Genomic DNA, 25,721 nt, shown 5'->3' with positions numbered 1-25,721 from the left:
TTCACAATCCAAACATTTAAAAGTTTGTCATGGATGACTTGGTAGAACCAAAGTGATTGTGATAGTGAAATGTTGGCATAAATTCATAGAATATTTATATACTTAAGCAGGGAAAGCCAGGTATTAATGAATACAGTGCTGTTTTGTGATATCATAATAGCCCTAATCAATACAACACAGTTGTTGCCTTCTGTGTATCAAGCTTGTTTTCACAGAAATATCTTTGGGACATATATGTTGCACAATGTATATCTGTGAAAGTGAGATGGTACTCAGTTGTTTTTGTTAAGATGAAATAAAAAGTACAGGCGTACCTACCTTTTCCCTTTTAAAATGTTGCCTTATTACTTCAGAAATCTGACACAGATGTCCCACACTGGTGTAGGTAGAAAATTCCACTCCTTTTTTCAGACTACAGCATCTCCATACATACATACATGCATACATACATAAAAAAATATATTTGTCGCACATTTATCTAAGTAATCTTAATTTAAGAAGGCCATAAACATTTTGGTTACAAAAAGATTAATGGAATATTGATGCCACCTAGTGGCTTTATCTACATATTCCACACTGTAATGAATAAAAAGACACAGTTAAAACCAGTTATGTAAAAGGCCTTTAAATACTTACAGACTCTACTGGCTGCACAGGCATACAGAATCTGATCACTTTCAAACTCTACATGTTGCACCTTGCTTTCAGGAGTGAACAAGCTTGTGTATAATGTTTCAGGAGGATCTCAATATTATTTAATTTCTACTATAATCCAGCAGACATATTTGGAAATTCCTGTTAGAATCTAAACAAGTTTTTTTTTCTTGTCTCTTAATTACCATCTGCAGATTTAATATTCTGGGTTTAGAAAAAAAGAAACATGGGAGCTGGGAGAGTCATTCCTGTAAAAGGAAGAAATAAACTATAGGTTGTTGACCTCACTCAGTAAGAAAGGAAAAGCATGTGGTAATGACTAGCCCATGCTAAGTGGAGATAAGCAAAATGATGGTGTTGCAACGCCTTATTTTATCATATCCAACTTAATTGCAAAAAAATAAAAAAAACTTTATAAACTAGTTCTTCCCCAGGTAACCTACTTTTTGGTTATTTTTTATACTTTGATAACCATGTGGATTGGCTCATTAGTTGACCTTTTTAGCCATAAGTAATGTGCTGCCTTCACTTTACTTGGATACTTATGAATAAAACTCCTAAACCTTGCAGCTTCTTTTCTGTATCTATCTGTACAGACTATGCCTCAATTATTTTAAAGAGATCTATTTAAATGTCTTACCTTTCCCTTCTCGTACACAATATCACAATATGATACAACGACAATGAGCTTTTTAATTTCAGAATGAGTTACCTGCCAGTGACTTTTTTCAACCTACACTGCACCTCAAACACATCAGCTGATCCTGAAGAAGTCTTCCTGCAATAGCTAACAGCTAGATCTTCTTCTTGACATCCCGCTCAAATCAGTTTAGTTGGTGAGTTAGTGAGTGAGTTAGTTTTGCTGGGTTATTATCACTAGGCGTCTGCTCTGTCTTTAGGGAAAGAATAAGATGGAATTCACACTGAAAAGGTATAATTTGGTCAGACTGTATGGAAATTCTCCTATTCTTTTTTCTTTATGTGCAATGAGGTCACTTACAGCTACCTGAGCTACCAAAATTCAGACAGATGGGACCTCAGTTTAATGTCACAGACAAAGGATGGCACCTCAAGAAAGTCTATATCACATGATCGAAACCTTAGGTTATCGAACACCTAAAGGTCGATCACTAAATGTCGAACCCTTAAGCTCAAAAACAGCCATTTCCACATACGGAAACAATGCCATTGGCCAAAAAAAAAAAAAGTTGTAAACAGAAATGAAGTGGGGGGGCTTTGCCCCCACAGCCTCGATGTGGAGGGGGGTGTGCTCCCCAGACCAACCCTAACTAAATACACAAACTCCGAGATTGCTCTATGGCGGAGAAAGACAAAATCCACATAACGGCCAAACGACTCGTTTCCCTGTGTGGAAACGGCCTTTCGCAGTTTTCAGACTTTGACATTTAGTGATCGACCTTTAGGTGTTCAATAACCTAAGGTTTCGATCACTTAATAGGGAACCCCTCAGGAGTAGCACCCCTTACACTACACTGCAATACACTACACTGACAGTACCAGGCAAATGAATCCAAAAACCTGGAGTGGAAATATGACCTGCAGCCTTCTGAACCCAGAAACATCACAGGTTTGTGTGTTACTTGCTGAGCCACTGACACTGTGCTTGCAACAACTTCTTCAATGAACTTGGCAGAGTTAGCTATCTAACTGGGTCAAGGATCCAACACGTCACACAGGCACTCAGATCATTGAACCACAGGTACCAGTATGACTCTGTCACAGTCCATGGGGGTGTTAATGACCTGAGACACACCTCCCCTGACTACAGGAAGCGACACATGATCGAGCTCACGGATTATGTGTCTCAGGCATTTATGAGTCTAGAACTGAGCAGCATACTACCTTCTCCAAGGATGATGCCACGTTACCAACAGAAAATGACTGATTTTAACAACTGTTTTAGCTTCTGGCATCAATCCAAGGGGTAAAATATTTGATGGCCTGGGAGGACATGGTTGACAGACCACCTCTAGCTGTTCAGATATTGGCAAAGACCTTTTCCACTCCCATAGTGCCTTTTTAGGAAATGACAAACTTTCAAACCTCCCGATTTATCTGAACCTACGAAGGAATATCTGAATGTGGTACTGCTCAATGCTAGAAGTCTTAGCAAGAAACTCCACTCCCTGCAAGCCTTCTTCTCCCTGAAGAGCGAAGACATTTGTGTAGTAAAAAAGACAAGGTTTAAAGTCACTGAGAGTACCTCAGCAATGCAAGGTTATACTGCTTTTCACACTTTTAGCCCTCCTAGTGCACACAGGGAACTAAAGGTGAAGAAGACTTAGTCTGTATTAAAACCAACATCACATCCAGCTAGTTAAAGTGTATGATCCACTGGAACTCATACATGTGCAACTCACCATAAATAGGGTCTCGTACATATCCTTGCAACTTATAGGTTCCCCTCCATGTCCGAGGAAACCCATACTACCTACCTTAATGTACTAGAGTCCATCACCGTTCAACCCAATACAATATTAATGTGGGATCTCAACTACCCCTTTATAGATTAGGAATCCTATACCACTTCTAATGCACAACCCCAGTGATTACTAAACTTTGTTAATACCAACATCCTGGAACAGTTGGACCATTCTCCTACCAGGGATACAAACATTCTTGACCTTGTACTCACAATAGGGTTGCCACCCTTCCAATTTTTTTCCGGACTATCCGGAAATCAAATCTATTCTCTAGTAGTCCAGAAAACACTATACAAACCCCAGTATTCTGTTTCAAAAAAGGAAACAGACTATCAGAGTTTGTTAAATCGGTTGATTTACTATGCTTTTTTACAGAAAAGCATAGTAAATTGGCTGAAAGCAGGCATGAGGAACAGAAAAGAGGGTATTCCCTATCAAGTGATGTCATAGTGACATTACAAAATAGACAGACTGTGGGTGGGACAGAGTGCAGGGATGGGTGATGTTACAGGTGATGTGAGGGGTGTGGCCTTACTCCAGTTTTAGCCACAACAAAAGGTGGCAACCCTAACTCACAAACGTGGGGCCGTTGTTCCTCACCCAATGTAATGTCTTTGCTCATCAGATCTGACCATAAGGCAGTTTTCCTTGAAATAAAAATTAAATCCATGGATCCGGCAAAACCAAAAAACTTTAGGAACTATTCTAAGGCTAACCTCTCTCTGCTAAGCAACACCATGGCTAAACTGCAAGCACCCTCAACTATTTACAAAATATCTGTATAGGCATACTGATAGTTGTATAGAGCAAGCTGTATCCCTTCATATTAATAATAAGACAAACTCAAAAGGCAAGACACTTTGGTGGAATCACATTATCAATCAGTTATATAACAAAAGAAAAAAAATCTTGGCCAACTGTATACTAAAAGCTCCCTGATCAATCTACACAGGCAGCTAATAGGATTAATTAATACTTCAAAGGCTAAATTTGAAGGAAATAATTGCTTCTCAAGCAAAGGACAATCACAAAGTTTTCTACAGCTATGTCTGTAATTTCAGGGAAAATACACAACCATGCCCAGAACTCATTGTGAATGGTATTACCCAAACTGAACTGGAGGCCATTGCCAACCTTTTGGCTGACAGGTTCAGCTCAAATTTCTCCCCCCAACTCCCCCAAATAGTCCAAAGGAAATACTGCATGCCACAATCCTCCCAACCATTAATAGGGAACAGGTCATCAATACACTTTTCAAGGCCAAAAACACTGTATCGATGGTCCCTGATAACATCCTGGGATCCTTGGTAAATAGCATGAAACATGACCTCTCTGATCCACTTGAATCACTTTTCAACCGCAGCCTGCAGTCAGGATTTGTGCCCGAGGAATGAAAGGTGGCTACAGTCATTCCCTTGCACAAAGGAGGTTCAGCCACTGATATGGGTAACTACAGGTCTATAAGTCTGACCAGCCTCATATGGAAGGCCACGGAAAGAATCATCATGGGCATGATAAATGAAGAGATAGGTAACCTGCAAACACTGGACCCATCACAGTTCGACTTTGCTAAAGGACAGTCATGCCCATTAAGTCTAGTGGACTTTTTTTAAGAGGGTCACCAAAGCACTGGATGAATGTAAGACTGTACACACAGCTTACCTCAACCTGGCCAAGGCTTTTGATACACTACCCCATTCAGGCATTACAGACAAGCTCACTAATTTTGGTATAAACCCTTTTATCATCTGCTGGACAGCCAACTGGCTCACTGATAGGACCTAGGAAGTCAAAATATGTGAGGGCACCTCCACAAACAGACCAATCATTAGCGGACTCCCCCAGGGTTCAGTACTGGGCCTGTTCTTTTTTGGCATCTATTTCCCTGAAATGGAAACAAATGCTGAAGGTTTATTGCTGGCTAAGCTTGCAGATGATTGCAAGCTGGGGGTCATCATCGATTCCTCTGCAGATACTAGAATTTTTGAAGAAGGCCTATCTCTGACTAACAAATAGTGCCAAAGCCATGGTCCTAAACTCACGGGAGACAATAAACTGGGCTGTTTTCCTGAGTCTGTGATTTTTTTCTGAGACAGAACCACAACTGGCATAGACTTTGGAGTGCTCCTTGCCCCTCCTTCTAGTTCTATTCCTGGAAGAATGCTTGGGGAAAAGGAAAACTTTATTTAGACAGTTCCAATCCTACTCTGGGCATGAAATGCTGGCTTGCCATGAGAGAAGTCCAGTTCATACAGGAAAACACATAACAACTTCTAAACCATACAGGCCTGACACTCAGAATTTCATCAGGCCAATGTAATGGCTTTCATGAGTCCGAATTTTTAAACATATCAACTACAAGTAACTACCTGAATAACCTGTTCTCAGTTAGAGAGCTGCCCTCTGTGTAATCCAGATACTTTGAGTTGGCAATGAGGTGCTCCTTGACCTTGGAAAAACTGAAGTTCAAATGAAATGAGTGCCAAAGGTAAGCCAGAACAATAAGGGAATTAAGAGACAGTATGGAAAAAAGGTATTTTCTGTTTGTAAGGAGAATCTCTTCCCCTTGGCAGTATAGATGTAGTCACATGGGAGGCTTTATGGTGGCCTCCCACACCTCTAAAATGTCCACTAAAAAGATCATTGAAATAATGAGAAATAATGAGGAAAACAAACTCTAAAATGTACTCAGCTGTCCTGCTAGCAGGATTGAATATTTATTCTCTGGACATGAATGGACTCCAGCACATCTTCCAAGATGGCTGCACACTGAGTAACAGCTTAATTTGAACTCTCCAAGTGTGAAAACAGAAACTCAAAAGAGACAGCTAGTAAACTTGTATTTTTTCCTAATAAACATCTTTATTAAATTATCATGTATGACATAGGCAATCTTACATTTAAACAATGAAAAACAAACAAAATAGTCTGGGGCATTTCTTCCCATGCTTCCACTGAAAATTGGCTATGTTCCAAGTCGGACTTTCCCAGTAAATAAATGTTAAATAAATAAATAAACACTGATACCACTATAGTTGCAAACATTATACATCACAGACACCACTGAAACATTGTAGTTGCAAACTTTATACATCCATCCAGTCATTGCTAGTTAAGCATCATATGGCTCATTCAAATCCTGCCTCTTAAACCTCATTCCTTCTCTGCATATTTTGTTCCCACAATTCATATTTTTTCCTATGTAGTTTGCTCCTTCCATTTTCTAAAGATCCCAATTTTTATCTCCGTTACTATATTCACTACTTCTAATAAAGTTGGTCTAGACTTTGCTTTCCATTTTCTAGTTATTGCTTTTCTGGCAGCCACCATAATTAGACTCAGCAAGGCTTTACTATGTCTAGGCAATTCCAATTCTGTATCATAGCTCAAAAAATAATTTCTCCAGTCAATCCAATCCACTCAATCAGTATATCCAACACAGTGGTCCACAGGGAATACCTAAAGTCTGCCAGCTCACTACACACCCAAAAAATATGTTCCTAGCCATCTCTTTCCTACCCGTCACATCTCCAACATTTGCTATCCACATGAGGAAAAATTCTTTGCAGTCTACTTGGGGTATGAAAATACCTATGTAAACACTTCCAGGCAAAGATCCTAAATCTTCTAGACTTTGTTGCATATTTGGGAGCTACACATATATCCTCCATTGTCTCTTTGTGAATTCCTTATCCAATCGCTCTTCCCAAACCTTTTTTAAGCTCCTCTGATTGATTCTTATAGTTATCATGCAATATTTTATATGCTGTACTAATTTATTTTTTTTTAAAGGCAGGTTGTGTTCTAGATTCTATTAAAAACTCTGCCAGTGCTGGTCTTTCATTTAAGAGCCCCATATTTCTTTCTCTTTGCCTATACTCTGATATCAGTCCTTGATAAGGAAGGCAATATCTAACCTGTAGTCCAAATAAATTCTTGGCCTCTTCCCCATTCTATTACTTTTCCCTTTCTAGTTATTTGCTCTCAATAACTTGGTTCCTTTTCCAGTTTTCTTCAATAAATTCCAGCTCTCTCTTGCCTATTATCTGTATCCCTAACCACAGTCATCCCTATCGGCCGAGTCTCTTTTCTCCATTCTTGTGCTGGTTTAGTTCTTAACCTCCCTGCTATTTTATGAATATAATACTCAGTATGATTTTTGTTGTTCTCCTTGAGAGTCTGCATCCAAAATTCCAGTCTCTTCTTATTTCTTGAGCTTACTCGCTGTATCATCATTATTCCTTTCCACTTTGAATTACAGTTTTTTGCTTGTGCTATGTATAAGAGTCTTAACTGTGTTGCTCTAAAATACCCCCTCAAATTGGATAATCTTTTTCCACCTTGTTCTATTGGAAGAATCAGCTTATCCCCCTTGAATCTTGCTGTCTTCCCTTCCCAGATAAAATCCTTCAACTCTTTTTTAATTGCTATCCACAGCTTTTACTCTGGTTGATAAAAACATGCCTGACCTGTGTATAAGACTAAAGGGATGAAAAACATTTTAATTACTTGTATCTTAATATCCTTATCCATATAAAAATAAGTTATGTCTTACCATAACGTTCCATCTGTATTGTTGATCCTCATTCAGTCATTACGTGTGGGTATCGGTTCCGCGCTAGCTACAAACTCTTGAGCTAAAAACTCTTACCCAGAATTCCCCTCTCCCTGTACCTCAGATTGAGTTTGCAAGTCAAAAAAAGGTAGAGGCTACCTCTGGTCAAATGACCTAACAGAACCGGATGGTGAGATCCACTAGAAGCCACAGGAGGGGGAAGGAGGGAGGGTCATAATGATTGAACGAGGATCAACAATACAGATGGAACATTATGGTAAGACATAACTTCTTTATCTGATATTGTTAATCCTCGTTCATTCCTTACGTGTGGGACAGAGTCCCCAGCTACCTTTATTCCTGGGAGGCTCTCATGGAAGGACATTCTGGAGCACCATAGAACCAAAAGATGCTCTTCCCCTGGAGGCCAAATCCAATTTGTAATGATTGATGAAGGTATGAGGCGTAGCCCAAGTTGCAGCTGCACAAATGTCATGTAAAGAGGCTCTGGCATGGAAGGCAGCAGAAGCTGCCACCGACCTTGTAGAATGAGCCTTTAAGGTAGTAGGTAATGGAATATTATGTTTTCGATAAATGAAGATTATGCAGTCTTTTAACCATTTAGCCAATGTGACCTTAGCAACAGCACATCCTAATCTAGGTCTAGAATAGGCCAAAAATAACTGGTCTGATTTACGAGAAGCCTTAGACCTGTTCAAGTAGAAGCAAATTTGCCTGTGAATATCTAGGGTATGTAGGCAATACTCTCCTCTTTTAAATGATTGGGGAAGAAAACTGGCAAGTCAATGGTTTGATTAATGGACATTTCAGAGATCACTTTTGGCAGAAAGGAAGGATTAGTTCTCAATGACACTCCATCTCTATGAAAAACCAAATATGGTCTCTTGTTGCATAAGGCTTGAAGCTCAGAGATACGTCTAGCAGAAGTAATGGCGACCAAAAACAAGGTTTATCATGACAAATATTTAAGGTCGCAAGAAAAAGCTGGTTCGAAAGGTGGTATTGTCAAAGCTTGTAGGAGTAATGACAGGTCCCATGGTTGAGTAGGTTCTCTAAAAGGGGGTCTTAGATGATTCACGCCTTTTATGAAAGTCTTGCATAATCTGTGTGACATAAGAGAAGAGTCTTGGACACCATCATGAAAATTAGATATTGCAGCCAAATGAACACTAACGGTAGAGGCAGACAGACCAGACTGAAATAGGGTAGACAGATATTCCAGTACTATTGACACTGGTGCTGAAAAAGGATCTACTTGTTTTTCTTTCAGCCAAAAAGTAAATCTTTTCCACTTGCTGAGATATGTAATTCTGGTGGAAGACATATGACATGCAATAAGAATGTCACGTACTGGCAAAGAAAGATCATTCTGCCTGGCAATCAAAGGAACTGGAGGAGCCAAGCTGTGAGCTTCAGGCTGTTCAAGTTGGGGTGAATCAGATTCTGCAGATGTGAGATCAACCCCGGGGTTGGATGGAGAATTCACGGCTGATCTAGCAGGTGAGGCCAAAGGAAAGGAAACCAAATCTGACGATGCCAATATGGTGCTATGAGGATTACTTTGCTCTTTAACCGGCAGGCTTTCTTCAGAAACTGGGGAATTAGTGGGAGATGTGAAAATGCATAAAGCAGACCTGAGGGCTAATCTTGGACTAGAGCGTTCCTGGGTGACTGTCCCGGAGGGGGAATCAAGGTGAAATAGTTGCTGCATTTGTAGTTGGTCGATGACGCAAACAGGTCACAGCAAGGAAGACTCCAGCGGTTAAAAATCTCCGCCGCTATCAAGGGATACAGGGACCACTCGTGAAGTTGTAGAATACACCTGCTGAGTCTGTCTGCTATCACGTTGGAACTCCCGGGAATGTGCATTGCTAGAAGAAAGCGGTTGGTAGCCATCGCCCATTGTCATATCCTCATGGCGTCTCGACAGAGTGGGTAAGATTTGGTTTCACCTTGTTTGTTGATGTACCAGACCACCACCATGTTGTCTGATTGTATCGCAATAGTCCCAGACGGCAGCAGAGGATGGAATGCTTGCAATGCCAGAAGCACCGCCCTCAGCTCTAGAACATTTATATGCAGATGGGCCTCCATTTCGGACCAAGTACCTTAGACTGTCTGTCCCTGAAATAGCCCCCCCCACCCCATCAGGGAGGTGTCCGTGGTCACTGTAGCCTTGGGCTGTTGGGGGAGAAGGGGCGAGACCATTGTGATGGATTGTGCGCCATCCACCAATTTAGATCTTGTTTGCACCTGTGAGTTACCTGAATCTTGGCTGAAAGAGGGTACTGAAAGGGATACCATTGGGTGAGCAGTAGCCATTGTAGAAGCCTCATGTGAAACCTGGCCAGGGGGACAATTGTAATGGAGGCTGCCATGGAACCCAACAACTGGAGAACAGAATGAGCTGTGGATTTCTCCCTTGAAAGAATTGGAATCAGTTGCTGCTTTATCCTTAGAATTCTGTGCTCTGGAATGGATGCTCTGCAATTCTTTGTATTCAAGATGACCCCTATGAATTCTGTGGACTGAGATGGGGTGTGATTGGATTTTTGCCAGTTTATGGTTATGCCTAGCCTTTCTGCAGTGAGGAGAGAGTATGCCAGGGCTTCTTCCAATAGATGTCTGGTGGGGGCGGAGATGAGCCAGTCGTCTAGGTATGAAAACATCTGGAATCCTTGTAGTCGCAAGTGAGCTGTGACAACTGCCATGCACTTTGTGAACACTCTGGGAGCTGTAGAGAGTCTGAAGGGCAGTACTCTGAACTGGTAATGACTGGCTCCCGCACGGAAGCGAAGGAATCTTCTTGATGGTCTTTTGTGGTAGTACGCATCTTGAAGATCTATCGAGCACATCCAATCGTCTTTTTCCAAAAGCGGAAGGATAGACTGTATTGTGACCATCCAAAATTTCTGTACTTTTACAAACTTGTTCAGTACACTGAGATCCAAAATTGGTCTCCAGTCCCCGGTTTTCTTTGGCACCAAAAATAGTCTTGAGTAGAATCCGGATCCTATCTGATCTGGAGGGACTATTTGGATGACTCTTTTTCTTAGCAGCTTTGAAATCTCTAATGCTGCTTCTTCCCTTTGACTGGATGGAATGTTGGGTAAGCTTGTTAGGGGAGTGGGACAAAGGTCGAAGGGGATATGATAACCACTGGTTATTATCCTTTGTACCCAAGAATCGGTGGTAATGGTTAGCCAGGCAGAAGGGTACAAAGAGAAACTACCCCCAACTACTTCCAGAGGAAAGCAGTTGGGCCACTCTTCAGGAGCACTGGTAGGATTGGCCAGGGAAAGAATCCATGGAACCCTGGTTATGCGGACCCTCTCTGCCCCGAAAAGGGCATCTTCCCTGAGAGTTTCCCCTTCTGCCTCTAGGGGAGAACTTGGCCTGTGTGTCACGGAAAGACCCTTGAGACTTTTTGTGCCATATCTTCCCACTCTTCTGGTTTCTGGAGAAAACCCATTGAGGGGAAGAATAATGGACACCCACAGCAGAAAGGGTCTTACCGTCCTGTTCACATCTGGCCAGTGTGCTTTTAACCTTGGGTCTGAACAATGACTAGGCTTCGATAGGAGTATTGAGAAAGGAAGCCTTGAAGGGTTCCGCGAAATTACACAAGCACATCCGGGCATGTCGTCTCAGAACAATGCCTGAACCCGTCGCTCTAGCTGCTCCTTCTAATGCATAAGATATGAGGTGCATGGAGGAGTTAGATACTGATTCAATGGTGGCTAGCTGAGATGCCACTTTGTCACGGACCTCATCAGACACAGCTCCAGCCAAAGTTTCACAGAGCTCAGAAATGAAGTCTCTTTGAAGCCTGGTAAAATGTGCCATATAGTTCAGGGACCTGACTACAAAGGTCGCTGTTGCAAAAGTACGCTTCCCTATTCTGTCCAGAGCCCAGGATACTTTGTTGGGCGGATGGACAGTCTGGTTTTCTTCTTCCGCCAGGTCCTTTTTAGTTGCGGCCGCCACCACCAAAGCATCTACAGGAAGACCATTGGACCAATGGGGATCACTAGCAGGAGGGGGCAAAATTTTATCTGGCCTCCGGGGAATGGCCTCAATGGTGTCAGGAGCTTTCCATGCATACTGCACAACGAGCCAGACATGTTCGTCGGCAGGTGGAGTAACCCAAGAGGTAGGGGGCCAGGCAAGAAAGGCCAGTAGGAACACAGGCTCTTCAGAGGTCGGGTTAGAGGGCTGCCAGTCATCTCTCTGTTTAAGGATTTCAAGGATATCATCAAAGGATACCTCAGAGGGTGATTGAGGGGACCCTTCCCCATCATCAAAGTCTGTGTCTTCAGTAAGGGACTCCTCTGTGGAGTCCATGTGCTTCCTCTTGCATGAGCTCTTTTGATGATCTTCCTCAGAGGGAGAAGCTGGGGAAGACAGCTCAAAAGGGAGTATGTCCTGAGGTCCTTGCGCCCGGTGTCTGCTAGGAGCGGCTTGCGTACATTGCGGTCCAGAGGAGGGCGGGGAGTGATAGCACAGGATCGCCAACCAATGCCAGAGCATTCTCCATAAGCTGGAAGGCTGGTCTATCTGAAGAGGGATGGGGGCCCAGGGCAGGGGGCACCCCTCGCCTAAGTGGCTCAGCCTGCCGACTCGGAGTCCCTGGATGGCTGTGAAACGTCAAAGTACGTATGCCACAGCTGACATCCTGGGCCATGACAAGACTCTCCTGCCACAAAGGCAACTGTGGCTCCTTAGTGAGGTCCATAAACGGAACCATAGTGGGGGAAGACTGTGCTATATCAAGGGGCTTCAAAGGCAATTAAGGAGGAGAATAAGTAGGGGTCTTTGGTAAAGGGTGATCACCTCCCGAGGAAGGATAGGTCCTGGGGGAGTAGGATACCTCTGGCCAAAAGCATTTGATCCAGAAGACGCAACACATCATGTTCAGAGAGGCTTCTAGTGGATTTCATGGACATGGCTGAGGGAGAGTCAGGTGTATCCAAGGACGGAGCAAACTCGGTGCCCACCATGGATGTGGTTTGCACTGAGAACAACGGTGCTGAAATGGACTGAACTACTGTTGTCTGCACCGAGGAAATCATCGATGCTGAAGGCGTGGTCTGCACCGACGATGAGGTCGGTACCAAAGTGGCTGTCGGCACTAAGGCCTGAGCCGAAAACATTGGTGACGAAAACTGAATAGTCGGTACCGAGAGGGTGGTCGATGCCGGGTAAGTCGTCGCAGCTGAAAAGGAAATGGGCGTCGAAACATCCATCGATGTCATAACAGTCTGCATCGACTGGACAGTCAGTGCAGGTAAGGAAGTCTGAACCAAGGAGCTCCTTGGTACCGATGCAGTATGGGGCACACTAGTCGGTGCCGAGGTCTCAGATAGCGCCGATGGCCTCAGTGCCGAAGGTCTAGGCCCCGAAAGCACTGGAGCCGAAGAAGTCAAATCCGAACTGGAAAGCTTAGCTTTCTTGGGTCTCGGTTCCTGACGAAGGAAGAGACTTGGCCTTTTTATGTTCATCACTCTTTTTCTTATGGGATCTTGAAGGGGTTGAAGCCTCCAACCCAGAAATAGCCTCTGAAAAGGGAGATTTAAGTAGCCCATTCAATATTAATTTATTTTTCCTCTCAATTAACATCCTGTTAGAGAAATTCTTACAAATCCCGCAAGGCGGGTCAAATGTTAAATGAGGAACACCTAAGCAATAGACATACAGGGAATGTGCATCTGAAGTAGGCAATTTGTGTCCACAATCTAAACATCTTTTAAACCCTGGGATAACTTTTTTACCTATCATGTTTGTTAAGGAAAGAAAGAAAAAAAATAGAAAAATACCAGCAATGGTACAAGAAATACCCGAAAGTAAGAAGGAAAAGGGGTTTACCAACGATGGTAAAAAAGGAATTACCTCGTGGTAAAAAGAGAGGAAAGGAGTTAAAAAGGATTTGAAAAGAGGTAGTTGCTAAATGCGATAAGGTAAAAGATAACTATCTAATAACTTGTTTGTGAAAAAAAGTTGTCTTAGAACTTAGTATGAAGAAAATACTGTACTTAGCTCAAGAGAAATAGCTTGACACAACCGAATGGCGATGCAGCAAACGAAATCTGGGGTAACAGGGAGAAGGGAATTCTGGGTAAGAGTTTTTAGCTCAAAAGTTTGTAGCGGGCTCGAGCTTGGAAGATAGCTGGCTCGATTCCGAGGTCGGAACCGATACCCACACATAAGGAATGAACGAGGATTAACAATATCAGATCAAAGCTTCCAGTTTCTCAAGTTTGTATTATCTTCTGTTTAGTCTCTTCCAACATATCCTTAGCTGCTACAACAGAGTCATTTCTAATCCATACTCCTAAATACCTAATTTTATCATGTCTCCATAAATATGGATATTGTTGGACCAATTAGTGTGTGGATACATAATTTACCGCTATTGCTTTTGTTTTAGCTTCATTAATTTTATATCCTGAGAAGATCTGAATCTGTCTTAAAATATTCCACAAATCTGTAATGTCCCTTATGTATAAAATAATATCATCTGCAGATAGATCCAGCTTTTCCTGACTACCACACCAATTATATCCTTGAATTTCTAAGCTCCTTATTTTTTTTGCCAGTGGTTCTATATATAATGCAAACAACAAAGGGGAAAGCGGACAACCCTGCCTGGTTCCTCTACTCAAGCATAAGTTATCAGGCAGGACCCCACCCACTTAAATTTTTGCCTCCAATCCCTCACATATACTCCTAATCAACCTTATAATTGTATCAGGGGAAAGCAAATGCTTCCATTGTCTTGCTCATGAAGTTCCAGTCTACTCTGTCAAATGTTTTCTCTGCATCAAGACCCACCAATAACAGCTGCATTTTCTTACATTCTGCTTTCCTCTGGATCATTAATGTTCTGTTAATACTGTCAAATGTTTGCCTCCCTCCACAAAACCACAATGATCCATATCTATCGATTCTGGTATCACGTTTGAAATTCTTTTAGTTATTATAGACATAAACACTTTATAATCACGGTTTAGTATCGAAATGGGCCTGTATGAAGCTGGATCCAATGGATCTTTACCCTCTTTAGGTATTACCATTACCACCACTTTCTTCAAGGATGCTGATGCTTCTCCTCCTACTGTTGAACAAAACCTTCCAGATCTTTATCATTTTCTTCCCTCCTAGCTTCCAAACTTCCACAGGAATACCCTCTATACCTGGGGACTTTCTGTAGATTCGTTACACATAGCCATCTTTATTTCATCTCTTCTTACCCTAACTGTTAGTAACTGAACCTCATCTACCTCTAACCATGCCATATTTAATTCTTCCATAAACATTTCCATTTGTATCTTTTTTTGATTTCCATATTTCTCTGCTTTATGCAGACACTCACAGAATTTCTGAAATATTTCTAATATGTCTATAGGATCTCTTGTTACCTTCCTTGTTATAGGCTCCCTAAGTTTGGAGACAGCCCTTTCTACTTTCTGTTGCATGAGTCATTATGCTAAAAGTTTTTGTGCTCTGCTGTTATTATCAATAAACAGTTGCTTAATAGCAATCCTTCTAAACTCATGCATATTACTGAGGTAATCTCTTATTTTCTGCTTAGCATTCTGCAGTTGATTCTCTTCTTGTTTGGTGACATTCCCCCTATTTTATTTTATTTTTATTTTATTTATTTTACATTTGTTGACCGGGCTAGTCCAGCTGGATATATGTCCATTTTCAGTGGAGGCCTGGGGAGAAAAGCTCCACAAATAACAACCAAATAGGACAAGACAAGACATTTACAGTAGAAATTGGTACATTACAATACTTTATAACATATTACATACCTAGGATTTTATATTCTGTATTCCAGTAGGGAAAAAAACTTATGTAAAAATAACCTAGATACAATAGTAGTTTGAGTTAATAATGGAAATTATATCTAAGAGATATAATAGATGCTAAGGTCACACAAAAAACAAAAAGAATAAACACTAGTGTTAGATGGTTAGAATCTACAAAAGCAAAATACAAGGATACAATGATAGTGTTCATTCTCACAGGAGTTGTGGTCTTATATGAAAACGGTTGGTCATTCAATAATATATACATATTTACATGAGAAAAATCCTCAGAATGGTCAAACACACTATTATCAGCGAATAAACACAAGATCATGCTCATTAGAGGGTAGGAATCAAGGGTGTCTAGATAAGGGTATGGTGGTTAGTCTGGGTTATCACAGGGGCATAGCCAGTGTGATCTGAGGTAGGGTTTGAGCTTGCTTTTAAATAGGTTAACTGAGGATATTGAGGTTAGCTGACTTGGGAGGCGGTTCCAGGCTTTACCTACTGTATTACAGAACAGGGTGTCACCAGCTGAGTTGTTGGATTTAGATATTTGTACAAGTAGTTTATTAGATGAGCGTAAGGTTTTGAGATTGTTATAGGGGATAGCTAGGGATGTAAGTATGGGTGTGTTCTGAGGTAGATACAGGATCTTATGGGTGACTATTAATTGAATGAAAAGTATTAGATTTGGCAACTCTAACCATCCAAGATGATTCAGGTTGATACAGTGATGAGTTCTATAGGAGGACCCAGCTGCAAATCTGGCAATATTATTGTAGGAGGATGACAGTTTACTCAGATTACTTCTGCATATTTTGGTATAGATAGGGGAGGCATAGAACAGGGTAGAGATAAGGTGGGTGCAAGCAATGGTGACCTTTGCTAGAAGAGTTAGAAAGGGTTTGATTCTGTAGAGGGAACCTAGTTTCTTATTTACTGTTTTTATGGTGTTATTAATGTGAAGTTCAAAAGACAAGTTATTATCTATTAGTACTCCAAGTAGTTTGGTGGTTGGCTCAGGAGATATTATAGTTCCATTATTTGAAGTAATAGTAAAGTTAAGTGGTGAGGTTCTGCAAGTGGGGGTGAATAGTAGCATTTTAGTTTTTTTTGGGTTTAAGATAAGACACCTTTGTAGGAGCCAGTTTTCGACTGTGCTAAAGGTCTTTTGGGTTAGTGACTTAAGTCCTGATTGGGAAGTAGCAGAGCATATGAGTGTGGAGTCATCTGCGTATTGGATACAGTCAGCTTGTGGAATTACAGAATGGAGGTCATTTGTAAAGATGGAGAAGAGTAAAGGACCCAATATGGATCCTTGAGGGACCCCTAGGGCTACTGGGAGGTGGGAAGATAAAGTATTATCCCATAGTACAGCCTGTTGCCTATTATTTAGGTATGATTGGAACCACTGTATAGTAAGGGCATCCAATGACAGGTTTTTGAGTGTATTCTGCAATACATTTAACATTTGTCAGTCCCTCTAAATAATTCTTACTTCTTAACCATAGCGCCCTTTCTTTTATTTCCATTGCAATTTTAAAGTCCACCTTAATTTTATCCCATTCCCTAGCTTTATTTTCAGAAGAAAGTTTTACCCTCTCTAATAGCTCCTGAATAATCTTCATTACCCATTCCTTAAATTCCTGTTTTTTAAACAGATAGGTGCGAAAGTGCCTGTCAGTGTCTCATATTTATTTCATTACTTTATGTTTTTATTTTAGTTATTATTGGTGCATGATCTGAAATAGTTATTGGGTGTGGATCAAGACCTTCAATTAAATGTACATGTTCCTGTTAGATGTAAATTCTGTCTAGCCTAGCACAGTTTTTATATCTTGGGGAATAATATATAAATTCACTCCAAAGTCCTGTTACTGAATTCACATCTCCCATGCCAAATATTTTCATAAATTTCTTCAGAAAGCTACCCTCCTTTGTTATACTTTCCCTTCTGGGCCCCAGACACAGCTTCACTCTTGCAAATCACATTCCAGTCTCTACTTATGTGTAATATTCCTTGCTGAAAACTGATTATTTGTCCCAGAATTTTCTTAAGCTCCATTATAGCAGTTTTAGGTGAAATATAAATACATGCTAGTGTAATTCTCCTCCTTTGCCAGTAGCCCTTTAGCACTACAAATCTGTCATTATCTTTTTTATCCTCTTCTATTATTATTGGTGCTCCTCTTGCAATTAATATACGTACTCCTCTTTTCCTTTGTCCCAGGTATTCCACTGAATAACCAACATAACCTTTCTTTATCAAATTCACATGCTCAGTTCTTTCTAAGTGTGTCTCCTGTAACATAGCTATTTTTTGTCAAATGTCTCGTTCTAGCTTTTGTGTTACGAGCATACACTGTTTGGCAGGTTGAACTTTTATGCAGTTGTTTCTTGTCATATCCATTTGAACGTACGCCACGTTACAAGACTTTTTGTTTTACTGAATGCTCTCAAACAAAAAAACAAACACACCCCCAATATCCTCTAAAACCTATTAACTTAATGCTAACACACAGACTTGTGTACATCTTCAAATACTGAAGTTTTACCCTCCTAATTGGAGCAAAAGTCCCAAACTGACAGCCACATTCACTGACATGAGTTAAACTAAAAGAAAGATTAAACATGCTAAGAAACATGGTGCAGTCTGTGCTTCTACTGAGTGCTAATTCATTTTATAGGTTCATAGGTTCATAGGTTCATACTAGGCTATCTGCCCAAGGGCATTTATAAGCCTAGCCCATAGTTATGTGGCTTTCGCCACCCCTTTAGTTTGAATAAAAACTATGCCTATCATTTTGCTGTGCCTCTGTCAAGCAGTGACACTGAAGTAATCCCTGGGGTATATCTGCAATCTCCCATCCATTGGTCAAGATTCCTCTTGAACAAGGCCAGAGAGGTGCTCTGCCTCACATGTACCGGGATTTTGTTCCACAGCATAGGGAGTCTCTGGGTGATGAATCTGTCCCTCCAGCACGTTCTATTTATAACCGTGTCAAGGTTTAAGTCTCCGCCCTTGTGGTTCTGAGGGATCTAGATTTTTGAGGTGAAGCATATTCATCAAATCTGGGTTTGACATGGCCTTATATGTCAGGCACAGGTCACCTCTGAGCAAGCGGTATGAGACTGAATAGAGCTGGAGTTCTTTCAGTCGGGCAGCATAAGACATATTTTTGAGACCCTTTATCCTTTTGGTGAGGAACTTTTGTGGCCTTTCAAGCTGCAGCAGGTGTCTGGTCAGATACATTCCAACGGGCATTGTACTCAATCATAGGTCTAATGAGTGATGAGTACAGGGGCGATGACCTCCCTTGATCTAGATGTGAACCGCTTCATGATCAGGTGGGCGATATAGAAGGTTTTCCTAACTACTTTAGCAACATGAGTGTCAAGCGAAGGCTACTGTCAACCTGGGTCCCCAGATCCCTGATGACTTTTTCTGTGCTCAGTGGGTTGCCACCTATATGGTAGCTAGGGGTAACCTTGTTTTTCCCGAAGGGTATGACTATGCATTTTTTGGCGTTTAACTTCAGGCCATGGCTCTGGCACCAGTTATCCGTTTCTGTGAGGCCCTTCTGGAGGATATCTGTGTCAGATGTGTTTTCGACTATGGCCAGTTTGCAGTCATCTGCAAACTTTGTCAGCCATAACCCTCCTGTGTTTGCTTGTACTTCAGAAAAGTAGATGCCGAACAAGAGTGGACCCAGGACTGAGCCCTGTGGGACACCACTTGTGACAGGCTTTGAGTCTGACATGGCTCCAGCAACTCTGACCCTGTGGGTTCTGTCACTTAGCCAGTTTGCAACCCATCTTGTGATGTATGGGTTTACATTCAAGCTGATGAGTTTTTCGATGATACCTGAGTGGGGTATTGTGTCGAAGGCCTTTGCCAGGTCGAGGTAGGCTGTATGGACTGCCTTTCCCTCATCAATGGCCTTGGTGACTGTCTCGAAAAAGTCAACCAAGTTTAAGAGGCAGGATCTGCCTTTGACAAAGCCAAACTGGGTTGTATCCAAAGTCTGCAAGTTCCTATGTCTTTATTTATGAGTTCCATTATGATCCTCTCCATGGCTTTGCAGATAAGGCTTGTCAAGCTAATGGGGCGGTAATTTCCAGGGTCTGTGGAGGCACCAGCCTTATGAAGTGGGACCACAGTGTGCGGCGCCACTCCTTGGGTACGTACCCTGTTGTGAGGCTAAGATTAAGCAGCTGAGCTAACTGTGGGTTTAATTCCTCGTTGAGTTAAGTGAAGCACACAGCCGGGGACACCATCCGGTCCCATGGATGCTGTGTTTTTTGCCTTAGTGAGGGCAGTTCTCACCTGGGCGTTGGAGATGTTTGGGGGGCTACAATCCTCTGGAATAGATATCTCTCCTTTTGGGGGAGGGGGGGAGAAGTTTGCACTGAACCTGTCAGCCAGTATGTTGGCAATGTGTGTAGGTTCAGTAATTTTCACATCATTTTGAACTAATTCTGAGCATATCTGGGAGTTTCCTCCTAGGTTTCTAACATAGCTAAAGAAGGCCTTATGATTCTCTTTAGAGTCCTTGGCGATTTTTCTCTCAAAATTTGCCTTGGATGATTTTATGAGAGCTCTTAGTTTTTTACTTATAATGATCAAAGGTGTCTTACCTTTCAAGGATTTTGCTCTATCTTGTAGTAGCTTCCTCCTTTTGTTGTAGAGCTTGTTTATGGCTGGGGTCCACCAGACTGGACGCTTGCCTTTGGTACAGAGAGTCTTAGTTTTGTTTGGGATTGCCTGATCCATGCAGTCCTGTAGGTGCTGGTAGAAGGCATTTGTAAGTGATTCAGCGGTTTGAGTAATGTTTACCACTGGCTCAGGGGCCTTAAAGGAGACCACACTAGTTTTAGAAGTGTGAAATCGGCTTTTGAGAAGTTTTTCACTGTGGTCTTTTTGTTTCAGGTGGGGGCAGGATGAGGACCTCCAGCGAGATTAGTTTATGATCTGATCTCACCAGTGAGGGGTATACTTCGGTGTTGAACATTTTGATCCCATGTTCGTGATGATGAGATCAAGTATGTTTTCTCCTCTTGTGGGGATGGTGACTAGTTGTTCCATGGCAGTTGAGTTTATGAACTCCAGGAATCTTTGGGTTAGAGTGTTCGGGCTTGAGTAGTGTTCCCAGTCTATATTAGGGTAGTTGAAGTCACCTAGTATGATGGTGTTTGGAGATACATTTATCCTCCAATGTTTTCAGGAAGGCCATGTGAGGTTCCTGAGTTTGAGAGGGTGGCCTGTAACATGCTACAAATTGCAGAGCAGTCTTGCCTATGGTTAATTGCACCTGGATGGTCTCCGATGCATCATGCGTTGCCACCAACCTTGAGGTGTGGGTGTCCTTTATGAATATGGACACCCCTCCTTTCTTGGTGTTGTCCGGATTTTGGGGCCGGAATGCATGATATGAGGTGAAACCTGTTAGTGCTGGGGTGCTCTCAGGAGCCTTGAACCAGGTTTCTGTCACAGCACAGACATCGATGTTCTCCATATTGAGAAGGGCCTCGAGTCGTGCATCTTGAGATTGAGACTTCTGGCATTGAGCAGCATTACCCTTAGTTTTTTTCCTTTTGGTGTTCTAGGGTGGTAGGTTTAGAATTTGAGCCTTGCCTAAAAAGGCACTATGGGGTGGCAAGAGCCTTTGCCAATATCCAGAAGCCCAGGGTGACAGGTGCAAGCCGTCCCTCATGGCAGCGTGGCTTGTCCAGCATGTCATCCCAGGCAGACAGACATTGGATCCCCTTTGAATGACACCAGAATTTAAGCCAATTATTAAAGCTGATCATCTTATCACTGTATTGTGGCATCATTCTAGGTGAAGGTAGGATACTGCTCAAGGTCAGGGTCATACCTGCCTGGGCTACATAATCAGAGAGCTCCTCGATGTCCCTTTTCATGTAGTCCAAGGAGGCACGTCTCAGGTCGTTGACACCAGCGTGGACAATGACTGAGTCGTACTTGTACCTGCTGTTGAGAGACCTGAGTGCTTGCGTTATGTGGCGGATTCTAGCGCCGACAGGCAGCTTACTGTGACCTTCTCTTTACTCAGTCTGGTGAGCGGACGTCAGTGTGTCTGACTATGGAATCACCAATGACAAGTGTGTCTGGCATTTTGTTTGGCCTTAAGGGCTGTGACTGTTTGACACTCTGACTGTGTGGTCTATGTGTTGCATGTGTTGGGTCGTGAGGTGGTAGTTGTTTGGGTGTCTGCTTTAGTGGCCTCTGCTGTTTTGGTAAATTTTTGATCAGAGCCTCCGAGTATGTCTTTGTGTGAGTATGTGTATGATTTGAAGTTGTGATGGTACCATGTGTGACTGGGTATGTATTGTGTGTGGTTACCTTCTCCTCCTGTCTGGTCTTGCCAGTCCTATGTTGAGAGAGCTCAGCCTCCAGTTTGACCATATAGTTGCATCTCTCGCATGTATTTGTGTTTTGTGGGAGAAGGAGAGGATTGTCTGTGTACATGAGGCAATTGTAACATTGCCTCAATATTCCCAGGTTCACCAGTTGAGCTGGAGAGGAAACTAGCAACTGATCCCTCGACATACTAGAAGTAGTAGATAAAGAGACTTTCAAAGGACTCCGGGGGAAGTGGGTTTTAGGCTGGTGGGGTACTATCTATAATAAGAGTGCTTTATCAAGGTGCAAGTACTGTAGGAGTAAGTGCTAGGCTTTACAGATAGAGAATAGTCTACTTGGGAATCAAGTAGAGATGAACTTTTCAGTTATAGGATATGCTGGTTAGATCAGCAGTACAGCTCGAGGAAGGTAGTTCTAAGGGAAAATTGGAAGAGTGGAATTTAGATGGCCCAAATAGTTTAACCTTGTTTAACCGCCGCTGCTTTTGTGTGCAACAGTGGTAACTCCGCGCTAAATCGCGCTTACTCGCATTTAGCGTGTTTTAAAGCAGGGGGCTGAAGGGAGCTAGGAATTGGCCCAAAACGACCAATGGACTACTAGTTTCTGGCTGAAACTTCACCAAATCGGACAAAAAGGCCGCTCAGTGCTTCCCACTCCCACTGGTAAGCAAAGAAACGTCCCTCCTTCCTAATAAGGCAATGGATCAGTAACAGGAACTAAAAACAAAGCCCAGGGATCAGCAACTCTGAAACTGGACTACTCTAGTTCAGTAAGGCAGGAAACAAGAGATTTTTTTGTTTTATTACAGAGACAAGGAAAAAAACAGACAGTAAATGCTATAAATGCTGTAAATCGGCTAGCGCACTTTAGTGTGTAGCCTACAGAAACAATTTGCAACAATTAGTAACTTAAAGTGCAATAAACAGTGTAAAATGTAGAAATCACTTAAAGTAGCAGTAAAACAGGCGAAATGCAGTCGCTTGCTTAATAACTGTGGGAAAGCCACAAAAAATACTTATATCTGGTAGAAAGTCACTCTTTTAGCTCTCTGCTGGTTTGGATCACTCTGCAGGCCACCACGAGGATCTGTGCTGAGTTGGTACAAGCTGGAAAACACGTGTTTAGCGTGTTTTATAGCAGGGGGCCGAAAGGAGCTAGGAATTGGCCCAAAACGACCAATGGACTACTAGTTTCTGGCTGAAACTTCACCAAATCGGACAGAAAGGCTGCTCAGTGCTTCCCACTCCCACTGGTAAGCAAAGAAACTTCCCTCCTCCCTAATAAGGCAATGGATCAGTAACAGGAACTAAAAACAAAGCCCAGGGATCAGCAACTCTGAAACTGGACTACTCTAGTTCAGTAAGGCGGGAAAACGAGATTTTTTTTTTTTTTTTTTACAGAGACAAGGAAAAAAACAGACAGTAAATGCTATAAATGCTGTAAATCGGCTAGCGCACTTTAGTGTGTAGCCTACAGAAACAATTTGCAACAATTAGTAACTTAAAGTGCAATAAACAGTGTAAAATGCAGAAATCACTTAAAGTAGCAGTAAAACAGGCGAAATGCAGTCGCTAGCTTAATAACAGTGGGAAAGCCACAAAAAATACTTATATCTGGTAGAAAGTCACTCTTTTAGCTCTCTGCTGCTTGGATCACTCTGCAGGCCACCACGAGGATCTGTGCTGAGTTGGTACAAGCTGGAAAACGCGTGTTTAGCGTGTTTTATAGCAGGGGGCTGAAAGGAGCTAGGAATTGGCCCAAAACGACCATAGGACTACTAGTTTCTGGCTGAAACTTCACCAAATCGGACAAAAAGGCCGCTCAGTGCTTCCCACTCCCACTGGTAAGCAAAGAAACTTCCCTCCTTCCTAATAAGGCAATGGATCAGTAACAGGAACTAAAAACAAACCCAGGGATCAGCAACTCTGAAACTGGACTACTCTAGTTCAGTAAGGCAGGAAAACAAGATTTTTTTTTTTTTTTTTTTTTTACAAAGACAAGGAAAAAAAAACAGACAGTAAATGCTATAAAAACAATTCGCATGCAGTGCAAGCTGGCACACTTGAGTATGTAGCAATATTAGTCCACACACAGTATGAAAAAAATGTAATTAAATTAAAAAGGACTAAAAGCAAGTGCAGAAGGGGTTTATTAGATGGAATGCGGTAAAGAGATGGGACTGGGGGAGTGTCCTAGATCAAATCTACAGTGGGGCGGGCACTGCAAAAGCCACCAAATTTAAACTACATCCAAGAACAGGGAGGGGGGGGTGGGGAAGACCGTTTCAACAGAGCTAGATCTGAGGAATCAGTCCAAGTTATAACAACCACAATAAAATACAGGAAATATACTTAAATCAGCTTATGTCCAGTTGATGTATGCAGACAAATCTCAGTAGCAAGCAACTCTACTTAAAATGATTCCCAGAGATGTAACCAACACAGGTTTTAATGTTATCAGAAAACCCCAAGCTAATTAACACTTAAAGGAATTTCAGAGCAGTTTAACAACTAGTGCAGAGCTTCAGACACACACACAAGACAGTTTCAACAGAGCTAGATCTGAGGAATCAGTCCAAGTTATAACAACCACAATAAAATACAGGAAATATACTTAAATCAGCTTATGTCCAGTTGATGTATGCAGACAAATCTCAGTAGCAAGCAACTCTACTTAAAATGATTCCCAGAGATGTAACCAACACAGGTTTTAATGTTATCAGAAAACCCCCCAAGCTAATTAACACTTAAAGGAATTTCAGAGCAGTTTAACAACTAGTGCAGAGCTTCAGACACACACACAAGACAGTTTCAACAGAGCTAGATCTGAGGAATCAGTCCAAGTTATAACAACCACAATAAAATACAGGAAATATACTTAAATCAGCTTATGTCCAGTTGATGTATGCAGACAAATCTCAGTAGCAAGCAACTCTACTTAAAATGATTACCAGAGATGTAACCAACACTGGTTTTAATGTTATCAGAAACCCCCCCAAGCTAATTAACACTTAAAGGAATTTCAGAGCAGGTTAACAACTAGTGCAGAGCTTCAGACACACACACAAGACAGTTTCAACAGAGCTAGATCTGAGGAATCAGTCCAAGTTATAACAACCACAATAAAATACAGGAAATATACTTAAATCAGCTTATGTCCAGTTGATGTATGCAGACAAATCTCAGTAGCAAGCAACTCTACTTAAAATGATTCCCAGAGATGTAACCAACACAGGTTTTAATGTTATCAGAAAACCCCCAAGCTAATTAACACTTAAAGGAATTTCAGAGCAGTTTAACAACTAGTGCAGAGCTTCAGACACACACACAAGACAGTTTCAACAGAGCTAGATCTGAGGAATCAGTCCAAGTTATAACAGCCACAATAAAATACAGGAAATATACTTAAATCAGCTTATGTCCAGTTGATGTATGCAGACAAATCTCAGTAGCAAGCAACTCTACTTAAAATGATTCCCAGAGATGTAACCAACACAGGTTTTAATGTTATCAGAAAACCCCCCAAGCTAATTAACACTTAAAGGAATTTCAGAGCAGTTTAACAACTAGTGCAGAGCTTCAGACACACACACAAGACAGTTTCAACAGAGCTAGATCTGAGGAATCAGTCCAAGTTATAACAACCACAATAAAATACAGGAAATATACTTAAATCAGCTTATGTCCAGTTGATGTATGCAGACAAATCTCAGTAGCAAGCAACTCTACTTAAAATGATTACCAGAGATGTAACCAACACAGGTTTTAATGTTATCAGAAAACCCCCCAAGCTAATTAACACTTAAAGGAATTTCAGAGCAGTTTAACAACTAGTGCAGAGCTTCA

The 25,721-nt window shown here is 41.8% G+C and overlaps 1 protein-coding gene across 2 annotated transcripts in view; it reads right to left on the bottom strand.

Moving 5' to 3' along the window:
• Positions 1 to 25,721, bottom strand: part of LOC122813124 (phosphofurin acidic cluster sorting protein 1-like) — a 3,500,289-nt gene that overhangs the window by 1,073,732 nt on the left and 2,400,836 nt on the right. The gene's annotated exons all lie outside the window — the stretch shown is intronic.

The sequence above is a fragment of the Protopterus annectens genome, chromosome 1.part1 (genome assembly GCF_019279795.1).
Source record: "Protopterus annectens isolate FY-2018-M chromosome 1.part1, PAN1.0, whole genome shotgun sequence".
Classification (NCBI taxonomy): Eukaryota; Metazoa; Chordata; order Ceratodontiformes; family Protopteridae; genus Protopterus; species Protopterus annectens.
The sequence above is the reverse complement of the archived record's forward strand: the minus strand, read 5'-3'. Positions and strand labels throughout refer to the sequence as shown.